Source organism: Pinus tabuliformis, chromosome 4_2, assembly GCF_031772625.1.
Source record: "Pinus tabuliformis cultivar Carrire ecotype Pingquan chromosome 4_2, CPIR1, whole genome shotgun sequence".
Taxonomy (NCBI): Eukaryota; Viridiplantae; Streptophyta; class Pinopsida; order Pinales; family Pinaceae; genus Pinus; species Pinus tabuliformis.
Genome location: NC_142304.1, coordinates 367,722,455 through 367,746,988, shown reverse-complemented (window position 1 = coordinate 367,746,988; position 24,534 = coordinate 367,722,455).

Sequence of the window (24,534 nt, the reverse complement as noted above, 5' to 3'; positions counted from 1 at the left end):
TTTATGTTCAGTATCACATTGTGAGGGATATGATAGAAGACAAAAAGGTGTTGCTGGTAAAGGTGGACACATTGAAGAATACAGTAGATGCATTGACAAAATCTATGAGCTTTGAGAAGTTCTCTTGCTGTAGAGAGACAATGGGTGTTTCAGGGCTGGAAAAATGACTAAGCTCTCTTGTGGCCCCCTGTGGAAAGAAAACAACAAATGGGAGAATGTTGGGTTGTGTTATAATCTTTCCATGACTAGCCCATGTAGTTACCCGGGGAGTTAGAGACGGGCGAAACCCCCTTTCATTCCACCGATTCTGTAGCAGGGTGGGTCACAAGGGGTTTGAGGCACACCTGTTGTTACGCAGTAATTTGTCACTGTCTTCCTCCCAGTCTTCCTACTGTGTCATGAGTCCAAAATCATTCATTATCATGCTCTCTGATGTTGTCAAATGACCCACTTTTCCAAAGTTTCTACCTCATCTCATATGTTGGCCAAATAAACGCGCTGAAGGGCACTCCAAAACAGTCCACAAGCGATGCCATCATGGAAGTACACGTGATTCCCACGATGGTCGAATTTCATGTGCGAGCACAACTGTTGCTTGTATTTTCCTGTGATGACATGAACAGATCCGTTATTCAATAGCGATGTCAGCGCGACAGACCAGCTATGTGCCCGCGATGATCCAGTTTGCGCGAGTTTGTTCCAACAGCCGGCCTTCCAGATGACTCCAGACTTGGTTGTTGGCCTTGTTTATGTCACACTCCTTTCTCTGGCGTGGTTGTTCCGTCATTTGTGCTACCCTCCTTGGAGATAAGATCATCCTCCCACCATTCATGGAGACTCCTTCTCCTATTTAAGCTCTCACCATTGCTATGAGCTGCTAGTTTTGGAATTCTTAGTTTTTGGAGTATTGTTGATAGTATTGTGAGCTTGTTAGATAGCTGGTGTGGATGTGACAAGTGTGGGATTGTTTAAGAGCTTGAGGAAGGTTTTGAAGTGCCTTTGATCTTGTGTGTAACTTGTGTGTGAGAGAAGCTTGTGATTTGAGAGATCCATCTCTAAGAGTGAATGCTTGAAGAACATGCTGGCTGGACCTTCCTGAGAAGGCTTGTGACGTCAAGACCTGGGTTGTTGATTACTCATTAGGAGAAGGAAGCGGAAGCTGGAGTAGCATAACGGAACTCCATTGACCATCGGTTGAGGTAGGCCTCCAACTTGAACTATTTAAGGAAAATTGTTGTTGATTTTTCCTTGTTTGTGACTAGACCCACTCTAGGGCTAGCGGGGTTGCCTCTGCCCACAAAGGGAACACTTTCCTGCATCACAAATTGGAGACTCTGCTGGGGAGCTGGCCTTTGTTCTTTTCTCGTTCACTCCTGCATTGAGTTTTTTTTTTTTTCTCTTTTCAAGTTTTGGGGGTTAGTTGTCTATTTCCTAAGTTTGCTGGCCTAATCTGGGAAATGTCTTTGTTTGCCTAAAGATTGATTGTTTTGATTTGGGAGTTGTTGGTTCGTCTGTTGCTGTTTTTGAACATCATCACATTTTTTAACTTAACAGTTGCGCTGTCATCGTGTCACCCTTTTTGTAATTTCCTGTCCATCGAGTTATTACACCTAATAGTCGTGACAACTCTGTAAATCGAACCATTGCAGAAAAGGCATCTACTTCCGTGCTGACATTGCTTTGTTGCTGCATGCTGTTCTTTATCAGTGCTTTGTTGCTGTGTATTGCCCGCGTTGATTGCTGTAGAATTGAATTTTTTCAATTCTGCCTCCTCAACTCATTAGTCTTGCTAATCCTTTGCTATTCTCACTTGCTTGATGACTTGTTTTTCACTGTTTAGAAGTTGAGGCCCTCTCATGTGAGCTTTGTTGAGCGAATCTTGCCTTTTGCTTTGTGACCTAGTTTTATTGTTTCAAGTCCTTTGAATCAGTTTTGCTAGGTTGCTTGTTTGAAAGGTTTCATTTGTTGCTTGTTGTTGGTTTGATTGAGCCTTCCCCTTTGCTTACTTTTGGTTGATTATTTAGTGATCGTTGTTGAACCAATCTTGGCATTGTTTCGATTTCTCTTCACTACCCGGACATAGATTACAATTGTTTGGATCAATCGTTTTTCCACATCTGTTTGTTTCTTATTGGTTTCTTTCGATTAAAGACATCAAAATCAAAGGAATTGCATTTCGTTTAGCATGCGAAAGTGAAATTAAATTTGCATTTCAAGTTGCATATTGAAAAGCGAATGAGTAAAAACTCTCATTAGTAGTATCCGTGTATTTTAAGAATTGATGTCTGCTTGCATTGAGTGACTGTTTGTTGCCTTGTTTTTCTTCGTTTGGGAATGATCTCTCTACCCTCCCATAGGTAGGTGTTCATCGAAGAAAAGGGATACTTCATTCATTTTACCTGCATCCTAGGCTTTGATATATACATACGGTAAGGCCTGAAAACTGAAACATAATCCAAGATCAACTTTGAAATGAACTGAATAGATCTAAAAACACATTGGAACATAACACACACATTTATAGGTCTAGGCTAGAGACGTGCTCCAGCGTCATTAAACCTAGTCACTTTTGTTTCCACTCAAGGTTGGGTGATTCCTCCTTCTGTGGCTCAATAGTGGTCTAGTACGGATTTGTGCTCCCACGTACCATCGAGTATATGGGGAGACCCCACTAGGTTATCATCCCTTATACCATAGGAATCCGTGTCTGCTGCCTTACAAACCGTAGCGCACCAAACACAGAATTCGGGAAGATTGACTGCCGTACGGAAAGTCCTTGGTTTTCATATGACTGCCAAGGTGTATATGCAGTTTTACGGATTTGTTTGGTAAACCTTCTTTCCTAGTTCTCTAGAGTAGTCACTTTTGTTCCTTCTTGGACTCCCTAAAAGAAAAGGTCCATCTGAGCACTTGTCACTTCAGGCTCATTAAGTATTTGAAGGCGACTAGAGTCATCTTTCGTCGTTTTCTCGACTCTTTCAAAATGAAAAGGTCAAGTTTTGTTCCTGTGTCTTAAAATTTATTCGGCCACGATTTACATTTACCCGGTTAGATCTTTTTTGCATTAGCTTGAGTAGGGTTCTTTCTCGTTCTGGATGGCAACATTCCCCGAGTCTACCGACCAAGGTTTTCCCCCAGATGGAAATCCTGGTCCATTTCCTTCATTTGGAAATGTCAGTGCTCTGTATATGGCAACATTGTCTTTACTTGGGTTAACCATCGGTTTGTCCTTATGGTTGTTTTCAACCTTGGTGGTCCCAAGCATCAGGACTCCTGTTCCACCGTCTCTTTTATCCAAACCTTGACATGTTGATTCCAAGGTTGATCATATGCCTTCTTCTCCTATTTCTTCTTCCTCCTCCTCTCCTCCTTCGCCTAGTGAAAGCTTCACATCCAGTAACCAGGAGACTAAGAAGAAGAAGAAGAAGATGAAGAAGAAGAAGAAGTCTGATAAATCCAAGGCCACCTGTTCAGTTACTGCTTCGAGTCCATCCTAGGACGAACCACCTTCTGCTCCTCCATGGAAGGTTAAGTTTCCTTATAAATTATGCAAGGGTGACCATATTCTTCGTGATTGTCCTAGCATTCCAAGGATCCTAGAAGTATGGTCTCATGACCCCACTTGTCCCTCATCATCCTCTGATCACTCTGATCACTGTCTTCCTCCCAGTCTTCCTACTGTGTCATGAGTCCAAAATCATTCATGCTCATGCTCTCTGATGTTGCCAAATGACCCACTTTGCCAAAGTTTATGCCTCATCTCGTCTGTTGGCCAAATAAACGCGCTAAAGGGCGCTCTAAAATAGTCCACAAGTGATGCCATTGTGGAAGTACACATGATTCCCGCGATGGTCAAATTTCATGTGCCAGTGCAACTGTTGCTTGTATTTTCCCACGATCACATGACTAGATCTATTATGCAATAGCGATGTCGGCACGGTAGACCAGTTATGTGCCCGCGATGATCCAGTTTGGGCGAGCTTGTTCCAACATTCGGCCTTCTAGATGACTCCAGTCCTGGTTGTTGGCTTTGTTTATGTCGCCCTCCTTTCTCTGGCGTGGTTGTTTCGTCATTTGTGCTACCCTCCTTGGAGATAAGCTCATCCTCCCACCATTCATGGAGACTCCTTCTCCTATTTAAGCTCTCACCATTGCTATGAGCTGCTAGTTTTGGAATTATTAGTCTTTGGAGTGTTTCTGATAGTATTGTGAGCTTGTTAGATAGTTGGTGTGGGTGTGACAAGTGTGGGATTGTTTAAGAGCTTGAGGAAGCTTGTGAAGTGCCTTTGATCTTGTGTGTAACTTGTGTGTGAGAGGGGCTTGTGATTTGAGAGATCCATCTCTAAGAGTGAATGGTTGAATAACATGCTGGCTGGACCCTCCTGAGAAGGCTTGTGACGTCAAGATTTGGGTTGTTGATTACTCATTAGGAGAAGGAAGCAGAAGCTGGAGCAGCACAATGGAACTCCATCAACCACCGGTTGAGGTAAGCCTCCAACTTGAACTATTTAAGGAAAATTGTTATTGATTTGTCCTTGTTTGTGACTAGACGCACTCTAGGGCTAGAGGGGTTGCCTCTATCCGAAGAGGGAACACTTTCCTGCATCACACCTGTAACCCCACTTTATGGGGTTTGGGGCAGCGCCCTGGAAAATTTTTGTTTTGGATCGGCAAACCCACCAATGGTTTTGTGGATGATTTTCGTACATGTTTTTGGATGCAGATGCGATGGTTTTTAGTCCATGGTATTGGATGCTTCAGCATGTATAAATATGTATTATAACATTGAAAGGAAAATAATGAAAAATCAAGATGGTAGTCCCAGTTTTGGGATCCATGGGGAAAATCTCTGTGTATATGTGTTTTATGTGTTATGCTATCGCATTGTTTATTTTATGTGTTTTACAATTCGTATGCATGTAATTTCTGTACGGGGCTAAAACTCGATACTCCTTCAAGAATGCCTTCTAGGTAACTCCCTTTTCTTCTAGCACTTTCTTCATGAGGTTTTTGATAAGCCCATGATGATAGAGCTTAGATACGGCTTGGCTTGCATCCCCACTCTACACACATTTCGCTGTTTTCTCGAGACTTCGGAGGAGGTAGTGAGGAATGTTAATAAGTTTCCTCGACTGAAAGTGTAGCAATAACTGAATGTGATATACAAACGTTAAAGAATAATGTCACTCACAAGTCAGGAACTTCTGTAAAATGAAGAAGAGGTCTCATCATTTTCCAATCATGGCACCATGTGGAAGCCCCTTCTTCTAATCAACTTTAAGCTTTCTGTCAATCACAAACCAACGCCATCATTTCTTCTCAAGCCACAACATTTTGACCCACTACTCCCCTGCAGTTAGCAAGTCTATAGCTCGTGCAATGGACTCCTCCGTGAATTTGAATTCTAATGAGCCGACCGTTCTGCCTCCTTCAAACGTCTTCACAAACTCCAGAACCATGGCCATGTTGAATCAATCGAACTTCTACAAAAATGGAAGGAATTCGGCTTCTTGCAATAGTGTAATCTTGTTCTAGTATTCCATAGCCTACTCTATCTCCTTCAAGGACGATGGCTCATTCCTTATAGGTGCCATGTTTGAATTTGTCACAATTCCCTGTCACAACCTCAAAACCATTTCAGTGAGTGATACCAACGGTTGCTAAGAATTTTATGCCGGAGGTTCAGCCATCCTCCATCTTTTTAGTCCCATCTAACTGATCATGTTTAATGATAAAAAAATGGTTCCTCGAATCAGATGTAGATATGTATCATCCTGCTACAGGTGAGAAATAATGATTGGATGTGGTGGAGGCTTATGCGGCGGTGGTGTAATGGTCATAATAATCGGGTTATGAGGTAAGACAATGATGAACAAGTGATGGGAGATTGTTTCAAAGGAGGTGAGTATGACTTTTTAGACGATCTGTACTATCCCACTGTCTACCTCATGATTCAATTAAGACATCTTTGAGTACTCCTTAAAAAAATTATATTTCAGAACCCAATATATCTTGCACTTTAAAAAAATTCCTAAGTTAGTAAATGATAAAACAAAGTATTAATTAAAATATATAATGTTATGATCTATCAGTGCAGGAATCACTCATGTGCAGACTAATAAAAATCCATAAACATTCTTCATAAGATGCTCCTAGACTATGTGAAATTTGTTTTGCACTTGCTTCCACAATCAGACGCGCTCCTGCATTGATCCTACTTGCACTGACTGCTTGCAATGTGCATCTCGCACCAGATATTTTACCAAAATAACAATTCTTATAGAACATAATTTTGTAGCTGGACTTTTAAAATAATTTCCCTCAATATACAAGAAAAGTTTTATTTTCCATCCTTTGGTGTTTCATGAGCATGCCTTCTGGATTCAATACATCAAATTTTGCAATCAAACTATGAGGGAATAAAGAAGTGGGAAAGGGGTAATTTTTAGAATGGGAAGGAACATTACTTTAGGGATTCCAAGAATAACATCACCAAGGGGGATAAATGAAACGAGATGTGGAAAAAGTTCAGGGGAGAAAAGAGGGATTTTACAAAATTGGATAGGGATAATATATATATATATATATAGAGAGAGAGAGAGAGAGAGAAAAAAAGGAGGGTGATTCATTATGGGATTCAGAAAAGAAAAATAGTGGGAATTACAAGACTGGAAAATTGAAGAAAGGCAGAATTTTAGCTTCAAGGTCTGCCTACACTGGTGTCAGAAAATGTAACTGTAGTGGGAATTAAGAGTTTACTTGGATAAAAATTTCCATGCTAGTTACCCCAAACTTGGGTAAGGGTTGGCTTCCTTGAACCTACTTCTTCTTGGTGGCAACCAGAATATATAAAAACTTAAGTAACATTCCATTTTTATTGAAATTTCAATCTTCCTACCATCATGCTGGTTTTAGGTTGATCCTTCTACAATCGTGTCAGTCAACTGATTTTCACAATTACAAGAAAAAGAATTTCTTATTATATTTTTTATTTTTTTCATTTTCTTTTATTTTATTATTTTTTACAATGAGGAAAAGAAATAATCAACTCTTCAATAGGTTGGTGTTACCACCTATCACCTCCTTTTCAGATAGTTGTTGGACTTACTGCATAAAATCTCCTTTAGTAAGGGGTCGAAAATATACCTTCAATATATGCCCATTTACCAAGAACACAAAATTTCATCCATCAATAGTTTTAATCTCTACCGCTCCATTTTCAAACACTTTGACCACCTCATAGGGTCCCATCCAGTGTGTATAAATTTCCCTTTAAAATATTTCAATCTAGAATCGTAAAAGGAGTACCCAATCACCTAGTTGGAATTGCTTCTTCTGAATAGACTTGTCATGCCAATTCTTGCGATGTTGTTGAACCAAGATGTTATGTTTAACAACATCCCTTTGGAATTCTTCTAACTCATTCAACTGTAGAAGATGTTGTTGTTATGATTCAGAGATATCTAGCCCCAATTGGACTGCGGTCCTGAAAGTCTTGATTTGGAATTCTATTAGCAAGAGGATCTGTTTCCCATACACCAGCTCATATGGTGTGTGTCCTGTGAGATTCCTCCAAGTGGTTCGGTATGCCCACAATGCTTCCAGTAATTTGTCAGCCCAATCATTTTTGTGAATATTTATTGTCTTTGTGAGGATGGACTCAATCACAATGTTTGTGGACTCCACCTAACCATTTGCTTGCGGGTGATATGGTGTAGATTTCCTGTGTCGTATTTTGTACTAATCCATCACACCCTGTACCAAATTAAAAATAAACTGCAGTCCATTGTTTAAACAATTTCTCTAGGAAAACCAAATCTAGTAAAGATTTTAGTAAAAAGAAAATCAACAACAATTCATCCAGTAGAAAAAGAAACAGCTTTAGCTTTATTGGTCCTACAAAATCAAAATATGCTTTTTATTTAATGATGATGGATTTATTGGTCCTACAAAATCAATGGCCCATTTTTCAAAAGGCTGAACCATAACCTAAGGACATAAAGGCATTTCATTGGTTTGATTAGGTTGGCCAATTCATTGACAGTTGTCACATTGCTTGACATATTATATGGCATCCTTCAACAAGGAGGGCAAAAAATAGCTAGCTCATAACACTTTGTATGCAGTCTACTTATTGGCGAAGTGACCCTTGCAAGGTTCATCATGAGGAAATTTTAAAATATAAAACACTTATTTCTCTTTGACACATCTATGAATAATGAGATCTACTCTGGTGTAAAAGAGGTCTCCTTGAATCTGGGAATATGTAGCGGTTTTCTGTATGATGTTTCACTTTTCACGAGAAGATAAGTAAGGTGGTAATTTTCCAGTGACTAAATAGTTAGCTATGTCAGCAAACCATGGCGATTTTGTTGACACAGTAAAAAGATGTTTGTCAGTAAAATCATCATCAAGAGGAATTGCTTCACCAAGATTATTTAGTCTTAAAAGATAATTTGCTACTACATTAGATTTTCCTCATCTATTAATAATGGTAATATGAAATTCATGTAACAATAATAACCACCTAGTCACTCTACCATTATTTAATGGTTTACTCATCAAATATCTTATTGTGGAATGGTCAGTATGCACAAAGACTTCATATCCTATAATATAATGTCTGAATTTATTAATGGAAAAAATTACAGCTAAAAAGTCTTTCTCAGTAACCATATAATTTAGTTCAGAGGGTGACAAGTTTTTATTAATGAAATAAATAACATAAGATTTGTTCCCTCTTCTTGTCCTCAAGCTATGCTAATAGTAGTATCTAAGGCATCATAGGAAATATGAAATGGTAGGGACCAGTTTCGTCCTCTCAAAACTAGTGCCTGCACTAGCTTTTCCTTCGGTGTCTGAAAGGACTATTGGCAAGCTGTGGACCAAGAAAACTCACTATCTTTAAGAAAAATTCCGAAACGGGGGGTAGCTATCCTTGAGAAATTCTCAATGAATATCCTATAGTATCCCACATTTCCTATAAAACCTTTCACTTCACTTTGAGTTTTGGGTATAGGAAGACTCAAAATAATTTCTTTTTTTGTAGGGTCAACCTGGATAGATTTGTCAGAAATAAGATGGAAAAGAACCAACCCTTCCTTGTACATTAATCTGCATTTTTTTTCATTCAAGTCGATATGAGCTTATTGGTAGTGAAGAAGAAATTTTTGTAGATTCTTGAGGGCTTCCTGAAATGAATCACCTAACTATTACACAGTAATTTGTCACTGGCCCCATATCCCCTAATCTCGGACAAAGTCAGTCCTTGAGTGACATCTTCTTTGTGTCATGCCTAAAACAAATGTGTCCACATCTTCCAAATCATTCAAGAAGATTAAAAAATGCTCCTTAATCCTGAGGATTGGCCCTTTCTACCCATGTTTCAAGATCGTTGCCAGTAAGCCTCGTTCTAACTGCGACGGTTTCCTATAATGAACTACAACGTCACAACATCATCACAGGGGTATATCTATTCTCTCTGACGGTCGGATTTTAGGGCTTGTCGCAAGTCCTAAATATCATTCTTGCGATGATAGCTATGAATACATTGTTTCCCTGTGACGTTGTCTCTGAGTCATAGTTTTTGACTCATGACAACCCAGATATGGTGAATTAGTTCAAATAGAATGCTTCCGGGTGGTGCTGGAATTGGTTGTTGGGTCAAGGAAGTTTGCCTTTCCTCCCGTCGGATGGTGGTTCCACCTTTTGAGAAACCTCCCTTGGAGATGAGCTCCCTCTCCCTCATTTATGGAGGCTCCTCCTCTTATAAAATCATTCCCCATTTCTATGATCAGTTAGTTTTTTGGTATTGAGCAAATTAGCTAGTTTTGCTGTGAGATTGATAGTTTGTAATGGGAATTATTGATAGTATAGCAATTGGTTGTGGATTGCCTTAGCCCTATACTAGTGCTTTTGGGTGAGAGAGAGAGAGTTACCAGCCTCTTGGGAGATCATTTTGAGAGTGAATGCTTGAACAGACATACTGACTAGACCCTTCGAGGAAGCTTGCGATGCCAAGGCTAGGTTGTAAGCTTTGATTTTGCTCATATTAATACAATCAATGGTGATTTCCTATGTCATGTGTAAAATATATTTCATAGCTTATGGTTCCTTAACTTTGTAAGTGAATAGTTCATTATTATGCTCTATTATACGTTCTATTGTTCTCTTGTGTTTTTTCAAGTGAATCACTCATAGAGGAAAAGGAAACGATAGTTGAAGTAGTGCAACGAAAGCTCCATCGAACATCGGTATAAGGTAGGCTCTTGCAATAATGACTATTTAAGGAATTAGCTGTTGTTTTGTCTTACTGTGACTAGACCCACTCTAGGGCTAGAGGGGTTGCCTCTGTCTGCAGAGGGAACATTACCTACATCACACAAACACGGAAAATTCATCCATATAGATTTACACACACTTAAGGTCAGAAAAATAGCCAAGACTAGCCTTTGGAAGGTAGCCGGGGAATTACATAGCCCAAAGGGAAGCACTCGGTAAATAAATGTACCCCATGGACATGTAAAAGTGGTTTTGTCTTGATCCTCGGGTGCAATCTATATCTGGTTATACCCGCTAAAGCCGTCTAGAAAAGAAAATACTTCTTACCAGCAAGGGTATCTAGTACCTAATAGATGAAAGGAAGGGGGGAGTAATCTTTGAGAGTGGCTTTGTTCAATTCTCTGTAGTCAATACAAATGCACCATCTCCCATATTTTTTTGGGACTATTACCAATGGAGAGACACACTGGCTTTCAGAAATAAGATAGGTAAAATTAGCATCTAATAGTTTTTGCAATTCTTCCTTTACAACATCTCTTAGAGCTGGGTTTGTACACCTTTGGGGTTCTCAGAAAGGTCGGGCTCCATCCTGAATATAGATATGGTGAGTACAAGTTTCAGGAGGAATGCCTTTCATATCTTAATAGCCCCATGGAAAGGCATCAAGATGGTTTCACAACAAATTCACAAGTTGTTCTTGTTGGGAAAAATCCAAGTTTGAAATGATATGAAAGGATTTACGTGGACTAATCTCAACAAGCGTGGTATTAGGGTCAAGAGTACATAGAGGTGTCACTAGAGATGGTTCCAAGGGAGGTAGAGAGTCATATATTTCTTAAAAATCTATACTAAAAATTTGACTCAATGACTCAAAATTAGGCATGGTGTCGAGATTGTTTAGGAAGTCTTGAATCTCACCCTCCTGTGAGAACTCAGCATTCTGATGTATCAAGGAAACAGGCTAATTCTCCTCATCACTACATTAGTCTAACCATAAAGTGTCTCGGAGATCTTCAATGGACCTAGAGGGTGAATATAAGGTGACCTTCTTCCTGGAATCTCCATGGGAAATATACATGTCACCGGAACGACATACAATATAAGCATCGACTGTAGCAAGCCATGGTTGTCTAGATATGAAGGGATGTCCTCCCACAGGGTTCTTTGGCTGAAGCACAATGAAGTTTGTGGTGTATTTCCAAAAGTATAGAGAAACAACCACATCATCCAACACCGCTTCCAGCTTGATTTTAGATCTGTCTGCTAGTTCAAGCACATTGGGAGTAAGACGAATATGGACCAATCCGAGTTGATCCATGATTTGCTTGGTCATAACATTAATGGCTTCCCCTGGGTCTATAAGTACATTGGAGACAAGGACATCACCTATATGAACAGAGACAACAAGGTTTCTGGGGTCGGTATATTTGTTGATGTGCATACACCTCGTCATTAACTCTGCTGCTCTACCAACAATTTGAATAGTTTAAGGTTCTAATATTCTCCTGCCTGTCTTCTTGAGACAGAGTTACCTAATGATTTTTGTACAAATGGGGATCTCTTTAATAAATTGGAGCAAAGGTACCCTTGTGAAAATGTTCCTAAGCTCAGAAGCTAGGCTAGACTTAGGAATGGGGTCTTTCTTCTCCACAACTAACCTCTCTCAATAGGGACGTCGGTTGGAAGACGATGGAAAAGGCTCAGAAGGTACGCAGATAGGTTGGATGGTGTCATCTTTTTCAGAATGGTCAGGAGTTTCCTCCTCACCTTTCTCGTTGATAATCACCATAGGCTGCTTTTGATTTTCTGAGGTTACTATCTTCCCCGATCTCAATTGGAGGTCATTGACTCCAACTAGCATGGATTGATATTTGGATGAAGAAAGTGGGTTCATAGAATAAATCATTTGTACCAATTTGTTATTGGGGTTGGGTAAAGGTTGGGTAGGCAGCTGAGAAGGTCGAAATGGTGGAGGTAAAGGCAATGGTGGCATTAACTGACTTAGTTGAGGTAATGATGGTTGTGGCATTGGGTAAGGTGCATATATAGGAGGGTATGACTGCATAGGTGCAGGATAGGAATGACGTGAATGGTGTGAATGGTTTGGCCCTCACCATCCTTGTTTCCAATATTGGGAGGGTTGTCCATAATGACATTGATTCTCATGTTGTCAATGTTGAGAGTGACTGGTGTTACGATAGGAATATGAATGTGCATTATAACCAAAAAGATGCCGTGGAGGTTCAGGGGCCATACCTGCACTTACCTGAGGCTAGTTTCTCCGTGCTCCCATAGCATGCAATGATTCAGCTTCAGGTTGTCCTCCTTCAAGTACAAGTTTCAGCCTAGGTATGGAGGGACATTTTTCCGTGGCATGGTTCTCTGTACAAATTGCACATTTATTAGTTTCTTTAATATCAAGGGCACATTCTCTTGAGAGATATTTTCTTCTACATTTTGGACAAAAAATAGACAACGACTCTTGTTCCTCTACAAGTTTTTGTTGAAACTTCAAGGAGTATATTTGTTTACTAACAATATTAATTATTTCAATTTTCATATTGTCCATTCTGTTTTCTAATACAATAATCATAGCATCAGTAGATTCAGTTTTCTTATTTCTATTATGAATTCCTTTACCAGATCTATATTGGATCCTCGAGAATTTCCTTCACAAGTCACAGATTTGATCAAAATATTTTTGAGCAATATCCCCTTGTCCTAATAGATTTAGATTATTCCTAGCATCATCAATAAGCCCCCTATAAGAACAAGGTTCTAATGGTACTTAGATCAAATTTTTTCTTTGGCCTTTGGAGGATGTACAGGAATCTCTCCAATTAGTCCTCTAGAGTCTCATCATCATTTTTCACAATAGTAAATATTTCATCTTGAATATCTCTAGTCTCACAATATTCTTGATATTTTGACAAGAACACTCCTTCATTTCTTTCCAAGAAGATATAGTGTTTCCTCCTAGTCCCATGAACCAGCAGAGTGTTGTGTCCTTGAGAGTTGTAGGAAACATCTTTAACTTCTGGGCATCAGATGAAAAATCATAACTTCTACACAAAATATCAAACTCAAATAGGAAAGAGTATCAGTCATCATGTACCTTACCATAGGTATGAGAAAGATCTGATGGTGAAATATTTTTCGTTTGTACTTGTGTATCAGGATCCACAATTGCAAATCCAAAAGTGGATTGTTCCTCATTTACCTGATTTTCACTAGTTCCCTCTGCATGGTCTTCATGATCTGCCATTTTTTTTCCTCCAAGCAAACCACTCTCAATAGGATGAGAAGGCTGACTATGGGTTCTAATAGTCCCCTTCTTCCCCTTCGTGGGTTGTGTCACACCTGGACTACCACTGCCAAAGTCCAAGTAGATTGTTCCCGTGTGATGAGTCTAGGTTTGTTTGGACTTTCTACCTACAAAATAAGGCCCAATATGATATTTGATTTTAGATTGAACAGTATTTTCTCGGCCCTTAGTGGGCTTCGAACCCCTACCTATTTTAGGAATTCATCTAAAAAAATGACAAAACAAAATTGAAATAGAAGTTGCAAATTTAGACATAACTTAGCACCTATAAATTCCTTCAAACAATACAAGCACACTACATGAAAAACTAATAGCACACCTACCCCTATTGCAAAAAAACAAAAAATTATTACCAATTCAAATTGCCTCCCCAAGAACGACACAGAAATGTTGGGTGCACGAATTGCAATTAAGAAAAATCCTCAACACTTAATTGTGAACCCAGTGGTTTCGTAAAGATAGAGACAAATTACAGGGAATGCCAGAAGTGGTATGAAATTTTCCTATACCTAATCCTTCTTCTTAAATGAAAGTTTGCATAATCAGACAGAAAACAATCTTAAAGGCAATCGACACCAAAGCAATTCTAGTGTTGGAATGTAAAAGAATAATTTTCGAGGCAAACAAGTAAAGGATCTTTCACACAAATGGAAGCAATCTTAAATGCTAAAATGAAATATTATGTTTATATTCAGTATAGATGGCTAACAACTTAACAATTGGGCCCTTGCAAAGATCAATTTCCCAATTGATTTTCCTTCTACACCAAGCAACATTTTCTTGTACTATTGCAATTTTCTTGCACTAGTGCAACTACAGTACTTACGTGAAAAAGTATATTTTACATTCTTTACTAAAGATTTATATCTTTTTGGAGGTGCTCTCAGCCTCAAGGCTTAGAGAACTCTATTCTCATGACAAGAGACCAGCTCTTGCACCGAGACAGAGCTTCCTTCACCAAAGTTTCCAATTTACTTCTGAAATAATTAAAGGGCATGTCGAAAAGAATTGCAATTGCAAGCTAGATTATGAAATAAAGTACACGTGAAAAAAAATGCTTTAGTTAACTAAACATTGCAATGAATGTAAACTTTAGAAAACAAAAACAATTCAAAATAATCAAAGCAACATGCAAATTAATTTGCATGCATAAAACTAACTTTTGGCAATTCACTTATAACGTTTCTATTCCTTTTTCTTAAGTCATAAAATGAAAGTGTAAATTATGGTTTTTGTAATAGTGTCCTTCCTTAATTCACATAAACATCCTTAGATCCTTCAGAAGTATAACTCTTAACATTAATAATGATTACTTGAATTAACAATACTTTTGCTTGTTGGAATAAATGAAATTATAAGCAAGAAAAGGAACTTAACACCTGCTATGAAGGAAATGAATAAACTGAAGTGCAGGGAGCTACATGAACTGGTACATGAAGAATCTTCCTGCACGACCTGAGTAGAAGCAAATTAAGACAAAAATTGCAGGAAAAGAATTGCAAGAAGGAAATTGCAAGAAAGTAATTGCAGGAAAGAAATCACAAGAAAGAAATAAACTTAATTAAACTTCCAAACTATGGATCAATTCATGCTTGACTATGAAATGAATTTAACTCAAAAATTCTAAAATAAACATAAGAACAATCCAAGCCATGCAACTTTAAAGGAATAAATATTCACAAAACCCTTTTAAATGGTAAAAGCACAAGGGTAAATGAGCTGGGTTGGTTGGTCCTAAGCCAACCAACGCATTTCCCATTTAGGAAACCAAATGGTTTATCACTTAATCATGCATAAAATAAAAATTAGACACAACATGAAGAAAACATCGCATGTTCCTTGTATTAAACTTGATCAGCAAATATACATGATAATGTGAGTCCAGCCCAGAACCGAGGGTGATACAAAATTACAAAGTAAATGAAATTACAAACTCAGAGATCGTTAGCTTGGCTCTACCTACGGTCTACATTATATACAATATCTCAGCCTTAGCCATATTCTGCTTATTACATTCATTTCCTATTCAAGCCTTTCGGGCAAACGGACTAACAAACAACATTGCAAAACCAGCTAATGGCTATAATAAAGCGCAAACTTTGTTGGTCGTATACCATATTCTTGGAAATTATCCATGACTATACACCGCCAATATCCATCTTCAAATATTTTGCAATCTAACTAGGAATCGTGGATAAAAAACGCTCGTGTGGAAGGATTCAAACTATCACGAAGATCACAGAGCAACATCGTTGGCGGTGCAAGAATCTGTCTGCATTGATAATGCTAAATAACGATTAACACTTAGTTATTAAATTACTTTTAAGAAAGGGTTAAGGTTTATGGGAATAGGGTAAAAACAAAGAAATTTGGGACACCAATATGGACTTCTAAGGGAGACAGTTTCAACATGTCCGTGGATTGTAATAATATCCATAAACTGATAAAGTGTCATGGTGACAAATTGACGTGTAACAGATTGCTCCCTAAACTGGAAAGTCTGACAAACAAATTTAAAAGATTGAAGTGCTTTATCATTCCAAGAATCAGATTAGAGGAAATGGTTGGAAACCTACAAGGAACATTCAAGGGAATATAATGAAATATATATATATATATATATATATATATGTATATAGATATATATATATATATATATATATATATATATATATATATATATATATATATCTAAAATCATCTTAAAGGTAGGCATTCCCATACTCAGAGTAAAGTGAACTCAATGAACAATCATGGAACAACTAAGATCATATAGATGGTAGACACATCATGGACACAACCATCTGCCTACATAATCATAAATATAAAATATCCTCACAACCTGGATTGATGAAACTAGATCTAGGGTCTTGATCTCCATCTCTCAATCCACATTACAATTCTACCCATGCGAGTGAATGTCTCAAAGTTGAACATGGCAGAAATCACTTGATTACTAGTCAATTATGTGAACCATTAACAAGCGTGAGAAAAACCACCAATAATGGCAATGGTTTCAAGGTACTCCCAGTACAATCTATGAAGTGTGAATATGTGATCTGAAGTTGAACACTCATAGAATTTTTCGATCGAAGATAAATGATGAGAACCTTTTGTCGAAAGCAAAAAACCTACCATTAAGGCATGCAGGCTTCAAGGTATTGAAGGTTTCTAAATAAGCTTCCTAGATGATGAGCTAAAGTTGATAGGAAGTGATCCATCATAGGAAAGCCTACGCCATGAAACATGATATCAAGTTCTTAAAATAATTGCAAGGATTGACTCAAGGATGGCCAATGTGAATGAATGAAAATGTTTTGGCAAAGGATTTGAACTAAGGTTGAACTTATCTTGAACACATAATGACACTTTAATGATTTGGCATCATTTGAATCAATGATAATACCCAAAACCATGAATACTTTCAATGAGGTTTGGTTAACAGTAAGGAAAATGGATTTCCCAACCCAGACATGAATGTGAGGGAGTGTCGAGTTCAAGAGTGACATGCTACCATTTAACTGACAATGTAAAATGGAGACCTTCCCCAATTCCCCCCCACCATTACTAGAAAGTACCTATTTATTTTTTACAACATTGAGGAGGATAACATATACTTGTACTATAAGCTCATCCTTCAGTTGAGTCCATTGAAGTATTTTTAGTGAACCCTAAGAAGGAATCCTTCGGTCTCTCTATGCTTAACGGGTCCTATACTATTTAATTTTAACTAGTCCAGTAAAGGTATAACGCGATGTCATTTTATTTTAAGAGATTTTAAAAAGACACAAAAGGAAAACTCATTCAGCTCTTTAACCATAAAACTTTAACGATCCTAGAGAAAGTAAATCTCAACATTTTTCATTTTTAGAGAGTCAGAAAGAAAACATAAGTAGACTCCATCAGGTTCTTTTTCGTTAGTTTAGTCTCTCAGGTCCGAAAAAGGATAAAATAATTCAAAAGAGAACTCTATTGACCATTTTCGATCAACATATACCCTTTTATTCAATAATCCTGGCTCATTCCGTAAAAGGGGTAAACTTATATTGAGTGGACAGTTGTTCACTTAATTTTATGAGTTCGAACAAACAAGTACTCGCCAATATTTTCAGTTTTGAAAAAGTCTAAAAAGGGATTAAAAGAAGACTTCATGATTTTTCGCTTTTTGTAATTTTTAAAGAGCATAAAAAGCAATAAAAGTCTGTTTAAATGTCAAATTTTTTTTATCTTGACTCCGTAAACGATCCTACACATTCAAACTCAATAACATGTTATAACTGCTCAAGAAGATGTTTTCCCTCTTAAAAGGATTCAAAATATAAAAAATAATACTTTTAAAGCTTCAAAAACATTTTAAGAGTGAGAAAAAGTAATTTATTTTCCCCATTTTCATTTTCACCAGTTCAGAGCAAAGAGAGGATATTTTACCATAAGACTTCCAGGACTAACTTCGAGCCAACCAGTGGACGAAATCACATGTCATTTCCTCCAGGTAGAATATCTTTCCGAAACTTAGCTTTCCATCTATTTATTTTTTCATTCTAAGCTTGCATTTTGTTTTTTGGGGAAATTTTTTGTCAAAAAATGCGCTCTTTCCCTTGCGCAGGTTTTTCTCAATCAGGCCCGTGCAAGCCGATAAAATTTTCCATACAGAAATTCTCGCCCTGTGCCGAATTCTACTGCAAATTTCTATGAAGGTGCACCCTGTGCATAAAACGGTTGTCGTTCAGGTGCCATGGGATATTTTAAAACATAATTTGGGCCTCAAAAAATATGAAATGAATTTTAAGAAATACTCTAACTACTTTAAAATGCTCATTTCAGGTGTTTTTTCTTGCTAAAAAATGGAATGGAGGGAGAGAGGGCATGAAGCCAATGATGTGGCTGCTTTGGTGGATCCAACTGCTTTGCAGGCTCTTAGGAATTATGGCCCCTTGAAATACTAGCTAATCCCTAGGATGAAATCCCAGGTAGATCTAATGACATGGTTGGTGAGGACCTGGAATGTTCAGGAATAATGTTTTGTGATTGCTAATTATCACCTCACCATTGATGTCGATGACATATATTTCCTAACTGGGTTATCTCACTGAGGAGCCAATCTTTCACTTTTTGGATTAAGAGTAGGGGGAGAAACTACTGATGGGTACTTGTAGTAATTTTGTAGGGGTCCACCGGCCAAAGATTAATGGATTGACATTCGTTCCATCAAACATTTACCCTTGAGGACCTGTTTGGTCAATTTAGAGTGTCCTAAATTGCTATATTAATTGTCAATCCGAGAGTCGTAAACTGTTGAAGTGTGGTGCACTATATGTGCAAGATAACCTATTCCTTACTTTTTGTCGTTTTTGATTTTTATTTTGTTTTGGGGTTTTTTATCTTCATTGATTTCCTAATGTGAGATGGAAATTCTAAAAGACAAGTATGGAGATAAATTTTCAAGGCGATTATGTCCTTTATAATGGTTTCCAAAACTTCAAACTTCAGAAGGTCTTAGAACATGCAATGATGAAATTAATTCCTAAAAGAAAATGAAAAATGTGCCACTATTCTAATCAAACAAATAGTGAACTATTGATCATGAAACCATTATCCCTGTTGCTGTCTAAATACAAAAGAAATGAATTAAGCTACTGTACTCAAAGAAATCCAAAAATTGCAAGTAAAGTAAAGCTAAAATCAAATTACGTCAATTCATATTCTGACCCCTTGCCAGTTAGTCTCGCTATGACTTTCGGAGGTAATCATCAACAAATTCAGCAATCTAATATCTAATTTGTAGAAAAATAAACTTAAAATCAAATCACATCAATTCATAGTCTGACCCCTCGCTAGTTAATCTTGCTATGGCTTTCAGAGGTAATCATCAACAACTTGAGCAATCTGATATCTAATTTGCAGAAAAATAAACTTAAAATCAAATCACATCAATTCATAGTCTGACCCCTCACCAATTAGTCTCGCTATGGCTTTCGGAGGTAATCATCAACAACTTGAGCAATTTGATATCTAATTTGCAGAAAAATAAACTTAAAATCAAATCACATCAATTCATAGTCTGACCCCTCGCCAGTTAGTCTTGCTATGGCTTTCGGAGGTAATCATCAACAACTTGAGCAATCTGATATCTAATTTGTAGAAAAATAAAACTAATATCAAATTACACACTCATACTTCAATCCCTCACCATTAGTCTCGCTATGGCTTTCAGAGGTAACTGACAATGATGTGAGCAATTTAATATCTAAGCTAACTAATAAAGCCAATGAACAAAACTGAAATAAACAAAACAGAACTGAAATTAAAAACTAAGAAAAGTAAGTCAGCAGAAAGACTGATTCCATGTCATTAGTCATTGTGAAAACTATATGCAAATGCCCGGGCTGCCTACTGTAATCTGGAACATACACACTAATCAGCGTTAACAACAATGTAAAGCATGTAAATTATGAACAAAAATGAAATGTTAGTACCATAAGAAATGCAATATAAATAACTGAATAACTATGGCCTAATGAACATAAAGAAACACAACATGAAACTATACAACAATATGAAACAAAACCTCGGTGTGTGCAGGGGCCCTCTACACAACCTCGAGCAATAGATATCAACCAAGAATTATGCTTAGAAACAGAGTCTTCTCATATTTTCAGAATGCAATAATAACAATGAAACAATGTCACGGCACATTGGCTCTTTAACAGCAACAATACATTCAAAAAGACTAACTACTACGCGTATAGAAACGCATTATTTATAGCAAAAGTTTACATAATTGATTTCCTAAAAACTACGCTGACAGAGGACATGTGAACGACAGCGTCCACGGATCTAGCATCATGGCTACTGAGATGATGCAATCTAATGAGAGAGGCTTGTTGGATTTACATCGTGGGCAGCCTACAGGTGTCAATATGCCTCCAGAAATCTAGAAACGGCCACGAAAATCTTTCACGTGCTTAGAAACAGAGTCTTGTTGCCGTAGGACTCTTCTATTGACCACCACTTGACCACCGTTGACAATGGCCTCCTATGATGAATCCGACTGAGCCAATAGGACTCGGTCCATGTCCACGTCATTTCGAACTTGCCCATGTGGCTCGATTTTCCTGAAGACACCTGCAATATAGACTTTAACAAAAACGGCTGTGGAAAGTTGAAGCAGCTGCAAAAAGTGACAAGATTCCGCAGCTCAATGAGGAAAAATCTATTTCAAATAGCAAACACAAAACATAGTTAAAAACCACTTAAAATGCTGCTTTATGATTATATGCAATGATGTTGATAGCTTAGGAGGTCCAGGTTAATAGAAAGAGTCTAGGAAAGTGTATAAGAAAGATGCAAGCTTGGGGCTCATTAGGACCATTGCTTTCATTGTTAGCAAACTACATGGCAGTACTACCCTCCATCTAGTCACACGGGCACAGATGCAGACTATCATGGAATGCTAGGAGTCCATAGTATACAACTGGTGTGAGGTAGTAGTGGTAAATATAAAGGGGCAACTAACTAGCTGCAAGAATGGTAAAATGAAAAATTTCGGTTATAGTGCGATTCTAGTTGCTTTTTCCCTAGAAAGGGTTCTTAGTCTTTGGCCAGAATAGATTTAGATAGACAAGCAGGGTTCAATGGATCAACACTTGATGAGGTGGGTTGCACTGATGGCATGCCACAACGGTGATGGTTTTGTAGTGAGGTATATGACAACGTTTTTTTATTGGTTGAGTGAGCAGATTGTTTCGATCGAGGACTTCCCATACGTCGGGATAGATTACAAAGGTGACACTGATATCCCACTTCTAGCTAGGGCTCAATGGGGTGATCTAGGTAAGATTTTCTCATTTCTGGCATATTGTCAAAGTTTTTTAATTTTCAAGTGTTTTTTGCCTTCAAAGGCTAATTGTCTGAAACATATGTGCAGATGTGGGTCTAACTCGATGAGCTGGGATGAGACAATATGATAGATGAGATAAGCATCCTATAGTTGCTGTGGTAGTGAACTTAGAGGTAGATGAAATCCTCACAGAGTTGGAGCACAACCTTGAGAGGTTGATTGCCAACATCCCAAAGACTAGATTTGATGACATTCCACACACCTATTAGAGGCATGTAGTTGGGGTTCCTGGGCTTCTTAGATGTTTGTTGCATTGAGTCACTCATGCTATCATGTGCTATCATGAGCATGACCATTCCTAGTTTTTCTAGTTTATAGGACCATTTTTGACCTTTTGGAGTCAGTACTATTCAGAAAATAAAAGGCCATGGGGCTTTATGTGCTCAGATGACATATGTTGTAGACACACCCAAAATCTATTTTAATGAAAAATCTTCTACTTCTATTTATGTTTATCTTGAGCAATGAATATTGTTTTTAATTTAGAAATATTTCAAATGTCTATCTAACAAATGAATCGCCAATGCATCTATCAATGTGTTTAAATATCTTGGAATATGTTGATATTAAATATAATCAAATCGCCTTTCCAAGAGATAGACTCGTAAAAACAACCTTAACATGGTTGGACTCCTAGCTAAATAGACATCATTTAAATGTAATACTACGAGCTGTGAATCTAGCCTAATGATCAAAAGTTGGATACCAAATGTAATGGCATCAGTCCATAGCTCAATGACTGCATTATATTCTTCTATATTGTTCATTGTTTGATCGAGACATATCCCGTGAGTAAAATCTAGCTCGTGACTAGGTGAATAGATAACCGAGGATGCAGAAGATCAATTCTAAGCACTATGACTACTGCCATTAGAAAAGCCAATGTAAGTAAGAAAAAACATCAGCATCTGCAAATCAAGTGTAAAAACGAGATAAGTAGACGTAGTAGAAAAAACACTAATCTACCACACATACCTGAAAATAGTAAATAATGTACAAATCTTCACCAAAAATTTATGAAAAATATTTCTTGAGGTAAAGACCATTTATGGGCTTTCCCAAAGGAACATCATTGTAATCAACCAGCTCATAGGCACCTTTAGCTAGTATGTGTTTTATGATTTAAGGGCCATTCCACATGGACTCAAATTTTCCTACACCTAGCTTGTCATGAGCTTGATCATATACCAAGAGTAGGTCACCTTCTGAATATGGATGAGAATTAACGTTCTAATCATATTGGGCTTTGACACATTTATGGTGAGCTTCGCTAGCTAATACAAAATTACGGTGACTTCCATCTATATGGGATAAGTGTACAAAGTGTTCTTCGTCTGCAGAGGTAGTAGGTAATAATTCGATAGCTAATTTAAGAGATGGAATTTCACATTGAATAGGTAATACAGATTCCAAGCCACAAACGAGTTGAAAAGTGGTAAAACTGGTCAATTTTTTTATAGTAGTGTCGTAAGCCCACAGTGCTAAAAATAGCATAGGGTTCTAATTTCCTTTGTGGATACCAACTTTTCATTTAATCATATTTCTTAAAACATTATTAACAACTTCAACCTAACCATTAGCTTTTGGATAATACGGAGTAGAGCTATCATGGCAGAGGCCAAGTTGCGCAAACAATTCGACCATCATAAAGTTGCGAAAATGACTACCATGGTCTGTGACAATAGCTTATGAGACACCGAACCGAGTAATCACATGATTGAAAGTGAAAATAGTTGCAGTTTCACAGTCATCTCTGTATGTAGGCATGATCTTGGCCCATTTTGTAAAGTAATCGGCTGCAAGGATGATATATCTATTCCCCCGCGCCAAGTGACGGTTACAAGAGATGAAGTTGATGCCCATTTAGCATAAGGAGTGACAGCTATGATTGGGTGAAGAGGAGCGGGAGATGCTCGAATTTTGCGATCATAAATTTGGTAATTATGGTATTTTCATACTGCAGTGATGCAATCTTTAAACATTGATGGAAAAAAAAAGTCAACGATTAATATCTTTTAGGTAGTAGCATACCCAGACATGTCCCTACCACATTCTACAGAGTGAAAGTCATTCAAAGTTTTTTTCGCTTCTTCAAGAGCCAAACAATGTCAAAAGATAGAATAGGCACCATGATGATAAAGAATGTTGCCAATAATGTTGTATTGTTGGGACTAGTATCGGATTCACTGATGATCAGTTTTGGATAACTTAGGCCTAAAAGTTTGTGTTTGGAGAGATATAATGATGTCTCCATACCACGAATCAGACACACTAATAAGAAAGAGAGATTCGTTAGCTAATTAATCTTTTGATATAGTTTATATATCAGTGTGGGGGAAGTCACAGACTAATTTGGCAAAAACCAAGGATTTCTTTGACTTGCATTTTTCAAATTCCAGATCTAACTCTTCTAAAATGACTATCCACTTTGAGTATTTGGCCCCCTAGTAGTTGCTTCGTTAGAATATACATCATAGGGTTGCAATCTGAAATGAAAACTATTTTTTGGAGAAGTATATAGTGACAGAATCATTGAACAACTTACACAACTACCGAGGCTAGCTTCTCCACATGTGTGTATTTAGTATCATTTTTAGTGATACTTCTACTCAGATAGTAAATCACGTGTTCATTGTGAGAATCGTCCTCCTAGACTAAGACCATTCCAATGGTGGCATCAGATGTAGTGAAGTAAAAAAAGTAGTCTCGATGATAATCGGGAGGATGCAGTAAAGGTGCATTAGTATGTGCCTGCTTTAAAGCATAAAAATATTTATCACCAAGATCATCCCAAAAAAGCAAAATACCATTTTTCAAAAGTAGAGTAAAACCCTATCTTAGTTCAGCATAATTGTGGATGAATCTATGCAAGAATTTTACTTTCCCTTGCAAACTTTGGGGTTGAGTCAATCTAGAAAGAGTTGGAACATTCAAAATTGCCTCTACCTTGAGAGGATCAGCACGAATGCCCTCCTTTGAAAAATGAATCGTAGAAGGCGACTAGATTGCACACAAAAAACACATTTAT